Raw genomic sequence first — 10,530 nt, forward strand, 5'->3', positions numbered from 1 at the left:
GTAGAGGGCAGTGTCACTGGCCCTCATATGTGGGATCCAAACCGGGGCCCTCTGGCGTCCCAAGCCAGTTCTTAACCATCGCGCCACTCGGCCGGCCCATGAACTTTCTTCCTTTTTATACATGAAAATAAAGGAAAAGCTTTAGGAGTTTTAACTCAAAAAACATGGAGGTCATCATAGACTTTTAGGATATTATAGTCAGCAATTAGATTCAGTAGCCAAAGGGCTCCCTCCGTGCGTGACAACCATCTCTGCCATGGCCATGTTATTCAAACAAACAGAAGAAATAGGTATGGGTGTTCCTTTATGTTGTGCATTCTTTTAAATCTCCACTGAACTCTCATCATACTCAACACTCAGTCACTGGACTGGCTTCTTCTTATGAAGTACTCTTGCTTTCTGTACCTAATATTACTTTAACTTGATGTAACAGTCTTAACCGAGCAATTTTGCTACCTTCTTTGCAGGATGAATATATCCATGATTGTGTTTTGCTTACTGACCACCTTCTTGTTCCTAGGAATGATTTACAGGAAACTTTCCCAAGTATTAATAATGCTGACTTAAGTTGGTTTACAGATAGATCTTATCTGAAAGATAACAGGTATATTACTGAGCTGGATATGCAATAACATCCATGGTGAACATAAATAGAAGGCTCTTATTTACCTAAATAAGATCTGCCCAACAAGCTGAATTAATTATTCTAACACGATCTTGTCAATCAGCCAAAGATCAAATAGCCAATATTTATACTGATAGTTGCTATTTATACTGATAGTTGCTATAGTGAGCTACCTTTGGTGGAATGTTGTGGAAGCAGCAAGGCTTCTTAACTTCTTCAGGGCAGCCCATAAAGAATGGGAAACAAGTTGCAGAATTATTAGATGTCATACAGCAACCAAAACAATTGGCAATAATCAAAATTACAGGACATTCTAAAGCTGCCAACATGGAAGCAAAAGGAAATAATTTAGCCAGCAGTGCAGCTAGATAAGCAGCAATAAACAGCCAAATTATCCAGATTTGAGAATGTTTCTTCTCCCTATTAAATCAATAAAAGGCTCTCTTTTACAGTTCTAATGGACAGCTTCAGAAGAAGAAAAGAAAATATGACAACAAAAAGGGGGAACCTTTGACCCAAACAGATATGGCTTGGACCCAATCAGAAACAAATCTTACTTCTAGGGCTCAGTTACCTATACTTCAACATGTGCATGAGCTCACACATTGGGGTCCTGAAAAGATGATTTCATGGAGTAAACAATATTACTGGAAACCTCCTACTGTAGCTCACAAAGTGTATGGCAGATGTTCTATCTGTCTAAAATATAACCCTGAAAAATCACTCCATGGGTCCCAAGGGCATTTCCCACTTCCTTTAGGTCCATTTGAGGTGTAGTAATTGGATTTTATCCAAATGCCACTATCTCAAGGCTACAAATATGTGTTAGTTATAATTTGAATGTTGTCTCACTGGGTTGAAGCATTCCCTTGCAGGAGAGCAACAGCCTTAATGGTAGGCAAATTATTATTGGAAAAAATAATCCCCAACTGGGGAATTCACTCTGAAATACATAGTGACCAAGGGACTCGTTTCACCGGACAAATAATGCAATCCATTTGTAATATTTGGCCTAATCTACAGTCCTCTAGATTAGTGGAATGTACAAACGGTACAATTAAAACTCAACTAGGGGTGCAGCCAGTTATCTCAGTTGGTTAGAGCACAGTGCTCATAACACCAAGGTTGCCAGTTCAATCCCCACATGGGCCACTGAGTTGTACCCTCCACAACTAGAATGAAACAACTACTTGACTTGGAGTCAGGGCGGCCCTCCACAACTAGATTGAAACAACGACTTGACTTTGAGCTGATAGGTCCTGGAAAAACACACTGTTCCCCAATAAAAAATAATAATAATTACCAAAAAAACTAGGTAAATTTTCAGAAGCTTTTAATCTCCCTTGGCCAAAAGCTCTCCTTATAGTGCTTTCTCAACCTGAGATCTACTCCTTTAGATAAACATAGCCTTTTTCCTCATTAGTCATTGGTCACCCTATGCATCTGGATGAAGGGACATATGAACAAACCTTACTAAAAGAAGACATTAAGCATTAATATCAAGGACTTATCAACCAGCTTCAATAAATTGATAAATTAATTCCTGATCCACTTCAGTGTGCTCCCAGGAGATGAAGACTTCAAAGACCTTGACTCACAACCAGGCAATTTTGTCCACTGGAAATCAATTAAAGACTCTCTCCAACCATGTTGGAAGGGACCTTATCAGGTATTACTAATTAAAGGTGTTAACTCAAGGATACACATTTCTCGTAATAAAAAGGGGGTGCCCAAATGTAAATGGACATCTGCCACTGTGTGACATTCACCTCTGCCTACAGAAGACATCAAAGACTACTTTGAGGATGAGAAGCCACAGACATCAGAGGTAGATAGCTATCCCAAGACATCGAGAAGACCGATATACCTACAAATTGATGTTAAATTTAAAAAAATTCATTTGATTGTTTTTACCTGTCTGCTAATGATATTAGTCATAATGATATTTATCATTCTTCTTTGGGCTTTTCTAAAACCATGTTCTTATATAGCCCAACTGTTAATAATGGTTGAAAGTATATGAGGTATGGCAATTAAGTTCATGAACTTGCCACTGCGAGCTTACATTGGCAGCACTATACAAAAAGCTCGGTAAGGTTTCATAACCTTGGTATATCAGTGTCTCACAGCTGTGTTTGTGTCAACGTGTGGCGGTGTCTTGCTGAGTGGCTTTCATTAATGTTGTGTGTTTTTGTGTGCTGTTCTGAGAATGTCTGAGCTTGTATTAGAGCAACAAACAAACATTAAATTCCTTGTTAAACTTGGCAAGATTGGAATTGAAATCAGGAACACGTTAGTCCAAGTTTATGGGGATAACGCCATGAAGAAAACGGCAGTGTACAAATAGATTAAATGTTTTTCTGAGGGGAGAGAACGCGTCACTGATGAAGAGAGGTCAGGGCGGCCAGTAACAAGCAGAACTGATGAAAACACTGCAAAAATTTGTCAAATTATGCATCAAAATCATCGGCTGACTGTGAGAAGCATAGCAGACCAAGTAAACATCGATAAACAGTTAGGAAAATCTTAACTGAAAATGTTGGCATGAGAAAGGTGTGTGTAAAAATGGTCCCGAAGGAGCCCACCGATGAACAAAAGCAAAGAAGAGTCAAAGTTTGCCAAGACCTTTTGGAGAGGCAAGACGATGTTTTGGACTGTGTTATCACTGGTGATAAAACATGGGTGTACCAATAGGACCTGAAACAAAGCCTCAAAGTGCACAATGGAAGTCAGCGAATTCTCCACGACCAAAAAAGTTCCGTCAGTCCAAATCAAGAGTCAAAACAATGTTGTTAACATTTTTTGATATCAGAAGGATTATTCCTTATGAATTTGTACCAACTGGACAAACAGTTAACCGAGTTAACCAAGACTACTAACTAGATTAATGCAGATGGAAGCTGAAGTGGTTATTTAAAAAGTGGCCCTCTATAATGGCTGTTGTGGCACAGGAAATTTACTTATGAAACTCTTACTGTCCTCCTGGTCTCTGGAAATTTTTTAGACGGTAATTGTAATTTACACCATTGTGTTCTTACAGCCTTGGCCCCAATTAAACATTAATTGGGACAATTAGTTCCCAATTGCACAACTAACAGGAATCAGATTAATAATGAATGACACTTGAGTGCTTCCAATGGGGAGTAGATGGGCCATATTAAAATAATAATATAATAACAACAACAACAATGATGACAATAGTAAATGGGAACCCATCTCATGGTCAGATTGTAAAAACTGAAGAGGTGTACCGTGTGCCCTCAAACTGTAAGTAAATATTATACTAGATGCAAAATACTGAAAAGTGAGTCAGATAGCAAAACTTGGATTGTGACACCTTGTAGGTTAGAAATGTTAAAGTGTTGATTTTTTCTTAGTGAAGGCCCATAAAACCTGACTGCCTCCCATTTACCTGCCTTTCCTTTTGAAAAAAATTCGGCCTTGACTGCCTTCCAAACTTATGGTCTTGCCCCACCCCCAATGGTCCACCATTTCAGCAAGACAAATGATGACACTAAGACTTCCTAGGAATGAGCCTTCCTAGCACCGTGGGACCACATCATCCAACCAAAAGGTTGGTCATCAATGCATCCTTTGGATTGATTTATGACCAAAAGGGGGGAATCTGGACAAAAATGGGGGCACATACTAAACCTGACAAGCTCAGGGGAGGCCAGCATGGCAGACCCTACAAACTCAGAGACCAAAATTAATCACATAGGATGGTCTGAACATAAAAATTTCTAAAAGGGGATCATGGCGGGTAGTCACATCCTTGGCCTGTAGCTTTCTTAACAAAGGTCAATCTTTACCTTAAGTGAGCCTGCCTATTATTTTTTTACATCTAACATACCCTTGGAATGTCAGAGTAATCCCTTTTTTCCGAACCCCTCAGGGCACAACCACCAGCACCAGAGCACAGACCACAGAACCCCTCATTGTTATCTTGTTCCCTGCATACCATCTCTCTCTGCTGTAAATGTCAATTATTAACTATCCTGTACCCACCAATGTAACAGAAGTATGTGTCTCTCTCCATTTTACTTTTTATTCACCCCAGATATTTCCCTGCTCTGCTTTCTCCCTCCCCCTTAATCTACCACCAATGGATTTCATGTAACTCTCCTTAGGTCTCCTCCTTTGATTCTGATATGGGCCAAGAGAGTAGCCCCGCCCCCGCCACACACACACACACACACACACACACACACACACACACACACACACACTGGACAACTTTTAAGTTTTCTTTGCTATAGAAATTTTTTGGTTTTGTTTTCTTTCTTTCGCTATAGAAATTTTAAGTCTCCCCCTCCCTAGTTTCTTAGTTTCTTAGCTCCTGGCTTTGATTATTCTTTTTTTTTAAAGGTTTTATTGGGGAATTGGGGAAGGGGAACAGCCAAGTTGTTGTCCTTCAGTCTTAGTTGTGGAGGGCGCAGCTAGCACAGCTCCAAGTCCAGTCGCCATCTGGCTGCCCATTGGCAGCTCGTGGCACCTCAGCTCAAGGTGCCCTGTTTAATCATAGTTACAGCCCACCATCTCATGCAGGAGTCAAACCAGAAACCTTGTTAGGAGCACGTGCTCTCACCAGCTGAGCCATCCTGCCACCTGTTGGCAGCTCAGCAGAAGCTGAGCTCGGGCACAACTCACTGGCCCATATGGGAATCGAAATGGCAGCCCTGTTGCTCAGAGCTCACACTCTTGAGCAAGCTCTTAATCAACTGAGCCACCAGGCGGCCCCTGATTATTCTTCTAATCAGTTTCTGTATCCTAACGATTGTCCCTAGACTGAATCACAGAATATCTCTCACCCCTGCTTTAGATAACTACCTTACTTAAAAGCCTGTGACTTCCCAACATTCCCCAAGCCACTCCTGACCTAACTCTTGGATAATCCCATCCCAGAGACTAAATTAAATAGGTCTTAACTTTTACCCAGGCCAGTATACTTGTTGATTGTAAACATTAAAGCCTAATGTTCTTTCCAAACCCATAGCTACCCTATATCAATAGCTTTGAGCTCAGCTCTTTAAGAAATTTAATTAAAATGTATTTTTCCTCATTTAAGGCCTTGGAGATACACAGGGCACCCCTGCAAGATTGCCAGTTCATCTGAGATCAGCTAGGGGGAGAGTTCCGTGAATCCCCCAATAGGCAGGGACAGCTCAACGCCCCTGCCCAGCAGGAAGCAGATACAGAAGAAGAGACCTCCTGTCCCTCAGCTTCCCATAGAGATTTTATGGTGATCACGTCTCTCAATGGGGAAAACTAGGCAGGCAGTTAGAGGCAGGCATTGGTGTTGTCGGAAAGTGGGCCCTTCTCAGTGCGAAGTCCAGGTCCTTGGCAAATAGAGCAAAGAATTGAATGAGATACCTAAGTTAAGTAGTGAAAAAGTAGTTTATTAAAAGAGATAGTACATTTCAAAGAAGTAGAAGTGGGCCCAAGAGTAGAGGATGGCTCAAGGGCCCATTATTAGAAGAGACATTACATTCCAAAGAGTTTGGAGTGGCCACACACAAAGGCGAGGCTCAAAAGGCTCAAAAAGGAAGAAGCGGTCTCTTTAGACAGACTTTCCAGGACTTGGAGTTTTTATCCCCTTTTTCTAGAATGGGCTGCTCCTCTCTGGGTATGGGACCACCTGATTGATCTCATCTCTTTAGAAAAGGAGTTTATTAGAAGAAAAGAGAAGTTTTGGGTGGAGAGGGGAGGTCTTTTGAGTGGTGCATTCTATGGGACATGCAGGAATGCAGAGACCCAATGCCTGCCTCTAACTGCCTACCTAGTTTTCCCTTTGAGAGACGTGACCCCCACAAAGTCTCTATGGGAAGCTGAGGGACAGGAGGTCTCTTCTTCTGTATCTGCTTCCTGCTGAGTAGGGTCATAGAGCTGTCCCTGCCTATCAGGGGACTCACGAAACTCTCGCCCTGCCTCATCTTAGATGAGAGGAAGGGGTCTTGAGATCCGCTTAGAAGACTGTGTTGGCTTCTTTGGTTGAGACTGGCAATCTTGTTGGGGTGTCATCTGTATCCCCAAGGCCCCTGAATGAGGAAAAATAGATTTTAATTAATAAATCTGTTAGCGCTTATGAAACCTGTGGCCATTCAGCCCGTCACTCAAGTGGCATCAATTGTCTGGGTCCAGAATGAATTTGGAAAGAATCATTAGGCTTACTGGCCTGGGGAAATGTTGAAACCTACTTAGTCTCTGGGATGGGATCATCCAAGAGTTAGGTCCAGAATGGTTTGGGGAATGTTGGGAAGTCATAGGGTTTTTTTAAATCTTTTTTTTTTTTTAAGCTGAGCCATCCTGCCACCTGTTGGCAGCTCAGTGGCTGCTCAGCTCGGGCCAGGAATCAAACCGCTGTTGCTCAGAGCTCAAACTCTTGAGCGAGCTCTTAACCAACTGGGCCACTGCCGCCGCCCCCCAACCCCCGGAGTCATTAAGTAGTTATCTAAAGACAGGGTGGGTGAGAGAAAATCTGTGATTCAGTCTAGGGGCAATCTTTAGTCTAGGTTTCAGAAACTGATTAGAAGAGTAATCAAAGCCAAGGGCTAAGGGACTAAGAAACTAAGGAGACTTAACATTTCTATCTATAGGAAAGAAACTTAAAAGTCTTTCAGTGGGGGGCGGGGGGCTACTCGGTTGGCCCACAACATTGGGTCTCTGCATTCCTGCACGTCCCACAGAATGCGACCACCCAAAAGACCTCCCCTCTCCACCCAAAACTTCCCCCTTTCATTGTAATTATCTACCCCTATGGGGAAACAAATGGGTACAAAATACCTGACTGGATTAGACCAGGCACTCACACCTGCACAGTAAAGGCCATAACAACCTTCATTTCACCTGAGCCTCATTATACCATATATATACTATCACATATTATAATATGTATGATATTATAATGATATCATACATATGCCTGAAAATTCATTAATATTATAAAAGACTGAATTCTGGGAAGGAATATGCACAGTCTAAAGAGATGAGGTAATAGCCTGTTGTCAATCATAGATGTCAATCAAGTGGTCCCATGCCCAGAGAGGAACAGCCCAGTCTAGAGAAGAAGGGATTAAAAACCCCAAGTCTTGGCCAGTCGGCCTTTTGAGCTTCCTTTGCTCGCCCGCTCCAAACTCTTTGGAGTGTGCTTTCTTTTCTGATAATGGCCCTTGAGCCATTCTCTACTGCTCGGGCCTGCTTCTGCTTCTTTGAAATGTATTTTTTATTCTAATAAACTGTCCTCTGTTGCAAACTTTACCTCTCTGGTCCATTCTCCATTCTTTTGGTTCCACGAGACCACAATCCCAGTACACACACACAATCACACATCAAAAAATCCTGCCTCAACTCTAATGTATAAAATAAGCTTCAAAACTGCCAATATCTGGGGCGGCCGGTTGGCTCAGGTGGTTAAAGCATGGGCTCATAACACCAAGGTTGCTGGTTTGATTCCCACATGGGCCAGTAGCTGTACCTTCCACAACTAGATTGAAAACAACGACTTGACTTAGAGCTGACAGGTCCTGGGAAACCACAATGTTTCCAAATAAAGTTAGAAAAAATTTTTTTTAAAAACCTGCCATTCTCTGGAGCATTTTCTTAATCTTAATTTTGCTTCCCAGCAATTGTCATCAGTTTGGCTCAAATACACGTATTAAGGTTCTCTACAGGTTTGGACGTTTCTTAAGTCGACAATTACATAAGGATATTTTGGGGTTTTCTCTCTGTGTGTGTTTTTAAAGATAACTATTATTTTCTAAGTTTATTATGTCCCTTAAAAGACATAAAATCAAAAATTTTGATACAGTAGTCCCCCCTTATCCATGGGGGATATGTTCCAAGACCCCCAGTGAATAGCTGAAACCGGGGATAGTACCAACCCTATATATATACTATGTTTTTTCCTATATATGCATACCTATGATAAAGTTCAATTTCTAAATTAGGTGCAGTAAGAGATTAACAATAACTAAAAACAGAACAGTTATAACAATATACTGTAATAAGTCATGTGACTGTAAGGGTGACTCTATCTTCTATTTTCAGTTTTAAATCTCTAGTGTAATTCCATTTAGCTGGACTTTAGCTTGGGACTTTTTCCAAGTTTTCCTTTTCTTTGCTTCCCTCCCCTCCCACCAAACCTCAGTGACTCTCTTTACTATCCATTTACTATGCAGACCAGTTTCAATGGCTCTGTTTACTCCAGACCTTACTCAGACCAGGCTCAATGACCCTATTTCCTCAAGGAAACCTCCAGGACACTGACTTGAAAGAAGTTTTTACATCTACATAAGATCCACTCCTATCCCTGAAACAGACCAGCCTCTGGGAAGCGCCTTCCCCAGCCCTACCCCGTCAACCCCCCCACCCCCACAAGGAACTGCCTGGCCAACTTCCCCTTTCCTTTCTTCTGCCTCTCCATACTGCCTATAAACCCTTTTGGCCACGCAGGGAGTGTGGGGGAGGGGCCTTTGGACAGGAGTCCACCATCCTCCCAGAATGCTGGCATTTTGAATAAACCTGCTTTTCTTTCCACCAACCTCGTCTCTCAAGTTTAGGCTTTTGTGCATTGAGCAGCCTGACCTTCAGCACAGTTAACAACTGCTGTCTCGGTTTCTGTTTCTCTCTCTCTCTCAAAATATCTTATTGTACTGTATTCACCTTTTCACTTAAAGGCAGCATTTCACTGCTTCTCTTAGGGCATGTCTGAAATGCCAGCGTCACTACTCTTGAGCTTTGGAGCCACAAATAAGTAAAATAAGGGTGACGTGAACACAAGCACTGCGATACTGCAACAGCGGATCCAATAACCCAGAGGGCTACTAAGTGACGGATGGGTGGGGACCACTTACAGCGTGGAGATGTGAGACAAGGGATGATTCATGTCCTGGGCAGGACTGAGTGGGACTGCGTGCGATTTCATCACCACTAGTCAGAACCGTGGGCAATTTAAAACTTATGAATTGTTTATTTCTGGAATTTTCCACTTAACATTTTTGGACCAGGTTGATCACAGGTAACTGAAACGGTGGAAAGCGAAACCGCAGATAAGGGGGGACTACTATCCTATTAAAACAGGAAGTAGCTGGATTTGTCCATGAATAAGCTCATGACATCGTGCTACAGATCATGCCATAGTACAGCCATGGTCTGTCATTGTCCCAACTGATAGGGTAGGTGGAGAGATAGAAATGAGCAGGAGGAGAGACCTAGCCCCTTTTAGAGAATCCCTTGCTGCAGCTCCCACTTGGTTCAAGACCCCTTGTATCTGACCTCACTAAGGGCACCGATGCCTTTCTAGCCCAGGGGCTCACACATGCCCCTAAATCAAAGGGATATGTTGTTAAAAGCCAGAGAAGGAAGACATCCCACTTATCAGAGTATACATCTTGCTTATCAGGACCATTTTAGTGAGCTTCTCAAACAAATCCTAAAAAGAAAATTCACAGAAACTGTCTTGAGAACCAAAAGGGAAGACTGGGCACCTCAGCGAGACAGGAAGAGAAAAAGAGAAGGGAGACGGGGAGATGATTCTGCCCATAAAGGTTAAAACCCTCACACAATGTAAGGCGAGGCCTTTCCCTCTCTTGGGTCAGCCCACTCCATGTCTCAGAGGGTGCTCACTTTTACTAATCAACTTCTTGCTGTTCTATGCTGCACAAACTCTGTCTCTTGACTGAATTCTTTCCTTCAAGAAGACCAGGAGCTGAGGTACAATGTCATTCCTGGTAACACAACCAGAGCCCAAGATCATCGACTGCTTAGGTTTCATGGGATAGCCTTTCTATAGGGAAAGGAAGTAGAGTCTTTTTCATAGAAACGCAGAAGCAAAATTTCAGAAGAAACCTAATGATATATGAATGCCTTTCACCCACGCTACCCTATCCTGTGAGTCCCCAGCAGGG

The sequence above is a fragment of the Hipposideros armiger genome, unplaced genomic scaffold (assembly GCF_001890085.2).
Source record: "Hipposideros armiger isolate ML-2016 unplaced genomic scaffold, ASM189008v1 scaffold_682, whole genome shotgun sequence".
In the NCBI taxonomy this organism is placed as follows: domain Eukaryota; kingdom Metazoa; phylum Chordata; class Mammalia; order Chiroptera; family Hipposideridae; genus Hipposideros; species Hipposideros armiger.